At 33.8% G+C, this 12,491-nt stretch overlaps 1 protein-coding gene across 3 annotated transcripts in view; it reads left to right on the top strand.

Annotated features, from left to right (window-relative positions):
* The window catches only part of LOC138709261 (protein eva-1), a 765,208-nt gene that overhangs the window by 568,410 nt on the left and 184,307 nt on the right, over nucleotides 1–12,491 (top strand). The window lies entirely within an intron of this gene.

The following is a 12,491-nucleotide window of genomic DNA, read 5'->3' on the forward strand; positions in this document are numbered from 1 at the left end:
CTAGGCAGATTGATGTCACAATTCATAACTTTGTATATTTTTCTCTCGCTTGTGACGAAAGCAATGATTTGATAGGTACAGCTCAGTTATCTGTATTTATACGCGGTGTTGAAAAACAGATTAATGTTGAGGAATATTTATTAGACCTGATTCCTTTAAAAAGTAACACCATTAGAGAAGAAATATTCAATGGCCTTTGCTCGTGCGTACATAAACATAATTATTATTTACAGTAGTCAAAGCTTAGTGTCCATGGCAACTGATGGAGCCCGTTCCATTGTTGCCGAGAAAAAGTTTAATGATTGGCAGACTAAAAGTGTTTCTTAACGAAAGAGGTGTATCAGATTTCTACACAGTACATTGCATTCTTAATCAAGAAGGTCTTTGTGAGAAAAGTTTGAATTTTCAGCACGTCATGGATGTGGTGATACGTAATATAAACAAAATTCGGAACAGCGCGAAGTCAAGATGTAGGACCCGCATGACGGACCAGTGTGTGATGTAACTCCGGATTTCAATGCAGTATAGTTGAAACAAATACTGTATATGAAACTGAAGAAGGCTAATTTCAGCAGAATGCATTTCATTCATTATTATACTTAGACTTAAATATATTGGTTTATTTTTACATCAGAGTAATGATGATTATGTATTTAATTTCAATTTACAAGGGACTTGTAGTTCCTAAAAATTGTTTATTTTCAAAATGTTTTGAATTTAATGGTTTATACTACGAGTAGTTGTCATATTGTTTCAATGTCTATAGTTTGTTTATATATTTATTTGTATTTTTATTTGTGTTAATTAACAAATTGTGATTTGCATCGAGTAAAAGTACACGAAGTTCCCCAATGATGCCTAGAGTACAATAAATCCGCCACTGTTCTAGTTAACACACCTGTCGCTACCCACATCTTCAACCCTCCCACCCTAGGTCATGAGCTTATGCAAGTAGCGTCTTGCAAGAGATTCGGCGCAGACGATCCTTTTGGACGCCCATGCAGTAGGCGATTAACACTATTACCCAGGATAAGATGCATGTCACAATAACTTGCCAAACTGTACGTCTTCATCACGTGACGGATTGCTCGAACACTTCAAGTGCAACACAGTCTGGGGAAAGACGATCAGTAGGCCTACACTTACAGATACACTTTCGATTAGCATCTTATGGATGGTGATCGTCCGAGTCGCACACAAATTTTAATTAGCTGTTAGAGGCGCACGACATAGAGGTTAACCTCTTTACGGGATATGATGTAACATGTGGTTTCAGCATGATGGTACACCTCCCCACTACTCTAATGAGTCTCGCCAGTAGTTGAATAGGCAATATCCAAGACGATGGATAGGTCGCGGAGGGCCTATTTCTTGGCCCCCGAGATTGCCAGATCTCAATCCGCTGTACTACTTTCTTTGGAGTCACCTTAAGGAGCTGGTGTAGAGGGTGGTCCCGGTGGACGAGGAAGATCCTATCGCTCGCCTGCATGTGGTCGTTGCTACAAATGAGATGAGGGCAACCCAGAGTGATACGCGTTGAGCTAGGAGATGCCTTGAGATGGATGGTGGGCATTTTGAGCATCTGTTGATGTAGAGTCCTGTTGTCCATATTGTATTACCGTATATATCATAGAAATAAAAATCATTATTAAATCTCTTTCATTGATTTCAATAGTTTTGGTAATTTGCCCCCATTTGACCGACAGATTCTTTGCGTTATCTCTGAAAGTATGGATTGTGGTTTGTTGCTTCCTATACTTAAATTAATCAATATAATATACTCTATACTACAGTGATGTTATTGGACGGCATTTTTGTACACCCTATTTAAACATGCAGTGATCTCAGGCTATGAGACTATAGAACTGAGTTCTTTTACAAATTGATCTTTATAGATGTTTATATTTAACTTAACTACTACATAACACATTTTTAATTAATGTTAAATTATTTTCACTTTCTATTTATATCTTAGATTATGCAAAACACATTGTTAATGTTATTCTATTGATAAGATATAAATTTAATAATATTTTGTGCATTGTCTTTCAGAGAAGAAAGTTATAAGTCGTACTAAAGTTAAGAATTATTACCTCGTATTTTAGTATCTTCTTAGAAATTTATGATATTATTAAGAGTGGCTATGCTATTGGTATGCATTACTTCTTGCTTTTAGTTTTATACTGGATTTAAAATGACATTTTAATGTTAAAATCATTACATAGTAGTAAATATAATGTATTATTTACAAATATTTAATAATATTATAAGATAATGTATTTTAGTATTTGCATATTTTCACTTTTTATGTTATATATTTTGGCACGAAAATATTGAAATTATCTTCACAGGTTCTTGAATAATGGCATCCATAAAATAGTTATCTCTTTTTTTTTTATCACTATGCTTGCATTTTCATATTATGATTCTGTGCTCTCATGAACATTTTATTCAATACACACTGTATAATGAATTCATGACACAATCACACATGGACAGGAAGACATACAGAAAGAGCATCGTTTTTCTTCCAGGGAAAATGGCAGGCGGTTCCACATGGAACTTGGGGCCGAGTAAGTTAATACATCAGAAAATTTACAGATGTTTCTCATACTGTTTCAAAAATAGTTTGAATGTGATACTTTAATTTTTCATAGCGACTGCCTGAATTGCTGCTGAATAGACTCGCCAATAACTACTCTTTACATAACGTTCTTTCTTCAAGATGGCCGCTAAACAATTGATTATATGCAAATAAATTTAAAAAACTACTATAATTGATGTATTTAATTAAAGTAGCTTACAGAAATATGACAGACCAATAAAATTTTAAAAATTAAAATTGCTCACTTATGCAACTATATAAAAAGTATAATTATATTTAAAAATACTTATGAAATAAAATAGTACAACTATTAATTTATACATGATCGGGGCAATTGCTTTCGTCACTTATTTGTTACTCAAATCGCTTCCTTTTCTACATCAGAATGCGGCAATTATGTACTGAGTAGTTATTAGTATTAACTGTTGTTTTATAGTTGTTATTCTGCTGTTTTCACCTGTGCAGGTGACTTGAGTTGCCATCTGTAGGAATTTTTAAAAAGCTGTGCATTATTTGTTATTATTTGTTCTACTGTTGCTCGGAATGGAATGCGAAATTACAGGAAGTACAAGAGACCTGTGTCAAGCAAGCTTCCTGCTTCCCCCACAGAGGTCGTTAGTGTACAATATTGTACAACGAAATTATATTCCGGAGAAATAAGTAAAGAGAAAATAAATGCAGTACGCTCACAAAAAAAAGACAGGAAATACATTTTCAGAAATATACATACATTAAATGGATGTCGCTAAAAGAGGAAGTGTATCATTTTTTGCAACATCATAGAAGTTACAAAACGATAATAATAATATGTGGTGAAAATGAAGAAGGATTGTTGGTTTAAGATGTGTTCCATTCAGAAGAAAGTCGAATACATTAATCTTTTGACAAAAGTAATTTTGGCATGCATTTTCGTTGGATATTCTTCATCATGTTCCGTATTTATACCTTTATACAGAGTGTCCCATTTATCTTGGCCCACAAAATAACTTTGTACGCAAGCACCAAATGAAAAATTATTTCATACAAATTGTGTACCCAGTATAACTGAAAGGGGGTAATAATACTGATGGGGAGACAACCTTGTATCGTTATTTATTAATGAGATACGAATACTAACACTGTTTCTTTAAATTACACTATATATTTACTATTCAATATTAATTCAATTAAGCTCGTCAGGACCTTTTCAAAAGTGTTTTTACAATGGACCATTCTGATAAACAGATCGTTATAGGTTCCTTCACGGTTCCTTTGCATAGTATGAATTGGTTTGAAAAAATCGAAATAAGTGCACTAACTGATATCTGTCTTTTAGAATAAAAACATGATAACAATTCCTTTGCGATATCTTTTTCCTGTACGACTCGTTCTACTTTCTTGTGGTGTTCCTACCTTCCCGTGTGTTCACCTCTAATAGAACCACTAGATTTCACTGTTAGCATAAGATAACACTTGGAATATTGTTTCCTATTTTTATTTAACAATAATATTTCTTGTACCACTTTTTGTGTGAGCAACCTTATGTGTAAAAATGGTACAAGAGAGAGAGAATCCAAAATTTTGATGAAGGATTTATTTTAGATAGTGAAAAAGAAGACAAACTACACTGCAATGGGTAATATTACAATTTTATATTCAATGTACTGTCATTTTTATTCAATAATAATATTTAAAATATACTTGTACCACTTTTAATCTGAGAAACCTTACGTGTAAAAATAGTATCTTCGTTGGAAACACAGAAGAAGAAAAACTTCTGTAAAATAATGTTGTCATAAACCTTTCAAATACTTGTTGGGTAGAAATGTTCATAACGTGCTTTATTTAGAAGCACACAAATATTTCAGGCATCGTTTAAAGTTATTCGCCGCGACCTCATGCTTAACATGTTGGCATCATACAATAACGTGCGGTGTGCTTTTAAAACATAATTTTGCCCATCGATTGTTGCTCTGTAGGTTTCACTCTAAGCGCCACGTTGTCACGTCTACTTCCACGATAAGAATAAGCACTAGTTTGTTATATTGTTAAATGGCTATTATTATTATTATTATTATCATTATTATTATTATCATTATTATTATTATCATTATTATTATTATTATTATTTCATATACGAGTACGTTGACATTCTTAACTCTTAATAATAACTCTTTAATAATAATTTTTAATCGCATACCGTAATGTTCGTCCTCAGCACAAGACATTGCAACTCGGTTTTAGTCCACGTGCATTAGACAAGTAGGTGTCATTTAATAATGGAAACAGCTTATTGGTTGCAATATTGAAATTGAGGCGAGTGATTGGAGCGGCGACATAAGAAATTGAAAACAATAATACAATTAAATTTCAAAAACCTGCCGAATGTTATGCACGAGGCCGCTCAAAGACCTGCACAATGTTAACCATGAGAGCGCGGCGATAATACACACAGTTTTCCAATAATTGTACCCCTGTCACTTGTACCACTTTTCCAATGAGCCCCGCATGTATTTTCTTTCTTTCATATGTTTATATAATTGAATACTTGTTTTTTTACTTGTGTTTTATTAAAGTAAATGCTTTGTCACTTAAGTAAACTTATTTATTATTCATTTTGTGCTGTTATTATGAATTCATTCAGAGAAATTTAGTTTGTGAACATCTCTTGCTTCATAATCTTCGCAAGTGTGAGAGCGGAACAAATCTGATGAGTGGTGATGCAGTTCTTCATAAATGAGATGGATAATGATGATGATGATTGTGACGATTGTATAATTAGATATTTATTCATAGACTACATTATTTTTTGCTTATTTATATTTTGTTTCAAGTATTTGTTTTGTAGCTAATATATGCTTTATTTAATATTTGTTTATCCTATATTATAATTATAGAGTTTGTTCCCAAAACGCGTTAAGTCCATTTTTATGAAAGGACTGGGCTAGGTTTTTTAATCCACCAGTCTACGGACTGAGGGAGTTTTCAAGTGACATGCACAATAACACAAATTTTTAGACAGAATTGGCGTTGTTTTGGAAGAAAAAAAGCTAAAAATATAATGATAGAGGGCCAAAAAAACATATTTTATGTATAAATCATAAAAAGGGTCAAATGGACTGAGCGAATTTTGAAATCACACTCTTGAGTGTAATATTGAGTGAACACGTAGTAAAAAAGTTTTTTTCTTTCTGAATTTATTTCGAGTCCATTATCTTTATTCATTTTTATTTTATATTGTCATTTTCATTTTACTCATATATTCATTTCTTTCATATTAGTGATGGGTGATAGTCGATAGTACTATCGATACTATCGACTTTAACTATGAAACTATCGATAGTCATTGTTTCCAATACTATCGATAGTTTTGGTGACTGTCGATAGTATCGAAAAATGGGAAGTTTATTCATAATATTATAAGGGTTCCAAACTGGAGATGGCCACCCAGCTTCTTTTCTAGTGATTTAATCAGATATTACATATCGTTTGTAACGATTCATTCACAACACATCTCAGTCTATGATTCCAAGTATTCTTTTGAATCGTAAACGAACGACTCACACGATTTTTCACTTTGCAGTCATGAGTAGAATAAAAGCGTTCTACAAATTATCTAGTATAGATGGCAGAGTAGGCCCGGGAAGGATACAGTCCCTTTATAATGAGAGATGAGACATTGGATTGTCTCTTTCTGATTGGCTGGAACTAGTTTTCATGACCTCCATTAATCTACAATATTGTGGAATATAGTTATCCTCAATTTTAATTCCAAACTCAACTTTACTGTAAGTACAATTTTTACATTAAATCTCTATTTAACTGTTACGCAAATTTCAGGCACGCATTCATTATGTATTTTTCATATTTAACTAAGCAAATCCAGTATTTTGTTTCCACTTATCCGTTCCTTTTATCATACACCATTCACCCAGAACTAAGTAATTTGATCAGAAAGTATCTGTATTTACTGAGATCTTCAGTTCCTTCGGAAAGACTGTTATCCAAAACTGAAATCTTAAACACTGAAAGTCGAAACCGTCTGCATACCAACAAAGTGAAAATGCTTCTTTTAATGGGAAACTTAGGCTATCATTGAAGCAATGGTCACATGTTTAACCTTCTAAGGACTGGGTGGATGTGTTTTGACACCCGAGTCGCAGTTGTTTTAATTAAAAACACAATAAAAACTCGTCTTATGTAATTATATTTTTTTATTGTGTCAAAGTTGCTTTACGTTTTAATATGCCAACTGTTAAAAGTAAGACAGTTTATTAATTTTCTTAGAAAACACATAACTAGTAGTTGGGGTGTTGAAACACACCACATAGTCTTAACTGTCACTTAGTAATTTTGTTATTTTTTTTATTTTGAAATGTTTTGTAGATTATTTATGTTTATAGTAGCCTACCGGTCTTATAACATGTAAGTTAAATATGTTCCACATTTTAACTTATTTGTTAATTCTGAGGATCACTTACTCTCTTATTGTCTTGAAGTATGGTTTTTTTCTGTAATACGTCGAAAAGTACTAAACGTAGAATATTATAACTGATAATGTAGAACTAGGAAGGTTGGTAAATGATAGTTTTTCTTCTTCTTCTTCTTCTTCTTCTTCTGATTCAGAAGTAGATGATAATTTAGAAATTATAGAGGAATTTGACGTTGTAATCACACGTGAATCTGTACCTCATGATGAAGTGGATCCATCTACAGGAGATTCTGGAGAAGGCGATTCTTCGTATGTTTTTAGTAGAAGTGGAGAAAAGTGGAAAAAATTTTCCTACACACCAACACGAAGAACCCGCGCCAAATATTGAGAGTCTAAAAAGTGGCCCAACTGAAAATGTAAACAAAATATTGAAACTATTTTCAAGCTATTCCTTGACAATGAAATAGTGGACATAATAGTCTTATATTCAAATCAAAAAGGAGAATTAGTGTTCGGAAAATGGAACCTTGAAAATCCGAATAAGGAAAAAAGACATTGGGTTCCTACAGTTCGTGAGGAAATACATGCATTCTTCGGAATTGTGCTGGTAGCTGGTGCACTGATTGCTAACCAGGAACGAGTAAGCATGCTCTAAATCACTGACACCCTCTTTCAAAGGTCTTTCTTCTCAGGATCTCTGGTCAGGGATTTGACGATTATAATACTGGGACAGAAGGGAAATCCACAGACAAAATGGTTGCTTTCCGAGAAATTTTCACTATCTTTGTTCGGCACTGCCAAGAAAACTATAATCCGTGTTCACACTTGACATTGATGAACAGTTAGTTCCATCTATGGGACTATGTCCTTTTAGAGTTTATGAAGTCAAAGCAGGCAAAGTATGAAATCAAGATAATTATAATGTTATTCATAAGTCCATATTGGGACAAAGGCTAATGAATCGCCCCATGCAGAAAGGGCTTCAGTTACAAATTAAAAAAAAAACGAGATTTCGGTGGAAATCATAACTTTATGGGTAGCTCCATCGGCCTGTGAATGTATTCAGTCCAATGCATGGAAAGATAGAAACTGAAGTGTCAGGTTCAGAGTTCTATGTAGAAAGGAATATAGTGTACAGAATGTTTTCTTTAGTTTTCTCAAAAATAGGTGTAATGGACTGAAGCCATTTCTGCATGGGTCGATTCAATTGGGATTTTCCGGTCTCTGATCGAGTCAAAAACCCTGATATAACTGACATTTGACACTTTCGGTGAATTTCGGTGAAGTCCGGAGGGCCTAATTAGTCAAATCCAATCTCCTGGGGCCCTAGGACCTTTTTAAGATGCGAAAGGGAAAGGGGTGTGTGTAAAGCAACGGGAAGCTACCGCATTTATCTTTCCCAAGAAAAAGTGCAAACATGGTATAATGAGTCTTTCCACGGTAAAAGATTCCGGACGTAAACTAAGAACTAAGAAAGTTACTAGTGAAGTGCTTTGAATGGAGTGTGGCATTGTATGGGGCAGAAACATGGACATTACGACGAACTGAAGGAAAGCGAATTGAAGCATTTGAAATGTGGATATGGTGAAGAATGGAATGTGTGAAGTGGACAGATAGAATAAGATATGAAGCTGTGTTGGAAGGAGTGAAGAAAGAATGATGCTGAAACTGGTCAGGAAGAGGAAAAGGAATTGGTTGGGTAACTGCCTGAGAAGGAACTGCCTACTGATGGATGCAATGGAAGGAATGGTGAACGGGAAAAGAATTCGGAGTAGAAGAAGATATCAGATGATAGATGACATAAGATATATGGATCATATGAGGAAACAAAGAGGAAGGCAGAAAATAGGAAAGACTGGAGAAAGCTGGGTTTGCAGTGAAAGACCTGCCCTTGGGCAGAACACTAAATGAAAATGGTTCATTGATGTGCCTCAGTTACTGAGAGTTCATAGAAAGAATAAACTGTAAGATGTTTTTTCTCCTTATTTTATGTAATAAGAAATAAAACTGTTTATAAACATTGTTGCTAGTTACCATTGTTGTTGGTCTCGTTTTACAACAATCTTCATTATTGAGGCTTATTTACTGTCCTATTATTCTTTTGTGAATATATATACATAAGAAAGGAACAGTAATACTTATTATCTGAAATAATCAATTGGGGTGAAGAAACACCCCACACAGTCGTCTATGTTACAAAATGTATCCAGTCCTCAGAAGGTTAAAAGAAACATTATAATGATGGCTAATGTTGGGACTTTAAGGGCAGATTATAATAATCTGTGTTATTAGTATGTAATTCAGATTCAATTCAATATATGAATATATAAATTAATACTTTAGCACGTGTTTAGATATATATTAAGTTTATAACCAATTAAAAAAAGTTTGTAATGACTATCGATAGTATCGATTATAACTAACAATAGAACTATCGATAGTGGAAACAACAGTTGATAGTAGCTACTATCGATACTATCGTAAGTGACTATCGGCCATCTCTATTTTATATGTTATTATTCATTTACTTCTTATGTTGCAAACTCTATGTTTTATTACAATATTTACTAATTAGTTTGTTTAGCACCCTATCAATAATTTATTGTATTTAGGACCTATTTACCAACTGAAATTTGTGCAACATTCTTGTCATTCGCAGTCAATTAATTGCTTTTAATGTTGTAATAATGAAATGTGAACAGCAAATTAAATGAAAGTCCTTCAATGAAATCTATCATACTGCCGCTTTGTGTACCAAGAACTGCTCAGTATTTCAGATCGAAAATCCGGCCTATCAATCAAAGGATATTCTCGTAGGCTGACGTTACCAACAGAATAGTGGTTACAATTTCTGAATTGACATGCATTTTGAATGACTGCATTGATTATATAGTTTTTTTATAAGAATGTAGAAATTGTGGAACATTCGTAAGAGAAACAAACCTCACTGTTTGAAACCAGCAGGATATGGAGCTACACCAGAAGAAGCATTCTGGAAGGCCAATCGAAGGGAAATTCTATCAAAGAACCTTTTCTAGGAAGTCCACTTACATGTTCATCTGTCGTATACAAATTCGTCTGTAAGAGACAGGATGGGGCCACAAAGTACATTGCCCCTTGCTGTTTAATTATTCGACGGATTTCCTGAGCTTGTTTCCTTAGTAACTGAACGTAGTTCCGGCAATTTCCGCTCCGTTCCGAGCGCTGCATTACTCTTTGTGAGGGATATTTTAGGTAACGTATACTGTACTTTGTTGTAACTGTTTGTGTCTGTGTGTAGGCGTGTGTACCGACACGTGACTAACCGCAGGTTGAAGAGCAAGATGTCACATCCGGTAAACCACAGCCTGCTTAAAAAATACATTTACAGTTATTGCTAGCAGAAAAATAAAAATGTTTCACTGATTCTACTGTCGCTTTTAGGCTGCAGTTATGTAACAAATTCAGAGGATGTTAACTGATTTTAAGTTATATTTGGTGTTCTATTTCCATTTATAAAATAAGAAGACTGTATTGAAATGCGTAAGAAAATCAAATTTGAAAACTTCACAGGAAGTCATGTTCTCATCTTTCTGAAAAATCGTGTTTAAGGAGTTAGAAGATACTGCTTAGAGCAGTAAAATTTTTGGAAATATTCAATATTTTTTTCCTCCCTTACTGTATCTTGTACAATAATGAAAATTGGTACGTGTAAAGTACTGTCCTTCTGCTATATGAAAAAATATTTTTACGATTTAAAAAAGTTATATATGTATTTTTTTTAATTCAAAGTGGTGGCAGTTCACTGTGCAGTGATGAAGCGTTTCCCTCGTAACTCATAAACTTGTTAACTTTCTCATGTTCTCTCTCTTTTTATTTTATTGCTGAAACTCATGTTTACAATATCATGCTATTTCAACTATATTTCTTAATAAATAATTTTTTGTGTTAAAAGAAAATGCTGTTATTTGACCATTTTTTAAAGAATTTATTTTTTATCAGACAATCTCTCAAAGGTAAAGAAGAGATCATGCATCATACTGTAGATATGGCACGCATAAATACACACATACAGAAAATTGCATCATAGAATGTTGGATAGTTTATTAGTTATGTGGGAAATGCTTCATCACTGCACAGTGAATTGAATTTTGAAAAAAAAAATGTGATTTTTTTTTTAAATCGTAAAAATATTTTTTTTTCATATAGCAGAACGACAGCGTTTTATATATACTAATTTGCATTATTGTACAAGATACAGTAATGGAGGAAGAAATGTTGAATACTTCCAAAATTTTACTGCTGTAAGCTGTACTAACCCCTTAATATGACGCCCAGCTATGTACAGCCATTTCTCATAGCCAATTCTATGCATTTTGTGTATGCTCAGTACCTGTAAGTCTTAAATCCAAATCGTGAAATTAGTCTTAAGATTTACTGTTAAACCGGGCCTAATCTGATACGTGGAATATGTGAATATGATTTTACGATTTCCATTAATTGCAATATTGCTTTAAATGTGTGTACATTTATAGTAATGATCATGCTATTAATGATATCTATTTAAAAACGAGTATTTAGAGCTGTATATCTGTTCAATATTTAGGCCTACAGGAAAATGAACAAGAACGCAGAATTAATTCAAAATATTGTTTACTTTTGAATGGATTACTGTAATACAAATAGAAAGACCGACATGAATATATGAACATTTTAATATAGACAAAAACAGAGATGTACCTACATATAAAAGCATTTTAATATAGTAGGAGAGAAGGATGAAAATATAAAAAATAATATAAACGGAAATAAAAATGTATGGAAGACAGATACGAGGGTCATTTCATATGTCATGGCAACTATATTATATCAGCCAATAAATCTGCAGGAATAGAAATTCAACTAAATGCGATTGAAGGTCACTGGAATGTGCTTCGCAATGTTAGTACCAAATGGGTCGGGGTACAGGGAAGGGAATTGAAAGATGCTTAAATGGGAATCATTGTTTTATTATGCACAAAAGGAAACAAAGTATATTACTCACAGCTAACACCCTAAGGCTTCTCCACATCTTGTCAACGATGATGCAGGCGTTGAATATAGTTCATTTTATATCATGGAGTGCAGTTCGATAGCTCCTTTGAACACCCACTTACAGATTTATGACTTCCTACGCAAACACCTCTGACCAGTCTATCCTGACTCCTCGTCCCAACATTGCACAGTTGCCACAATCCTGGCGACCCTCGAAATGAGACAATTCGTAGCCGTCATCCCCATCTGGACGCCACGTGTTTTGAAGAAGGGAACGTAATATCACAAGCTGACCGCTCAATGAATACTACAGAATACACTCTCAATGATACATTCGTGCTACCTGACGGGATTCTTGGAATTCGGAAAAAATGTGGCAACTATGCCTCCACGTGGATTTGGCGGGAACCAGCCAATTCTTCTGAACGAGAGTTGTGATTGGTTACTAACAGGCGAAGACAA

The sequence above is a fragment of the Periplaneta americana genome, chromosome 11 (genome assembly GCF_040183065.1).
Source record: "Periplaneta americana isolate PAMFEO1 chromosome 11, P.americana_PAMFEO1_priV1, whole genome shotgun sequence".
Taxonomy (NCBI): Eukaryota; Metazoa; Arthropoda; class Insecta; order Blattodea; family Blattidae; genus Periplaneta; species Periplaneta americana.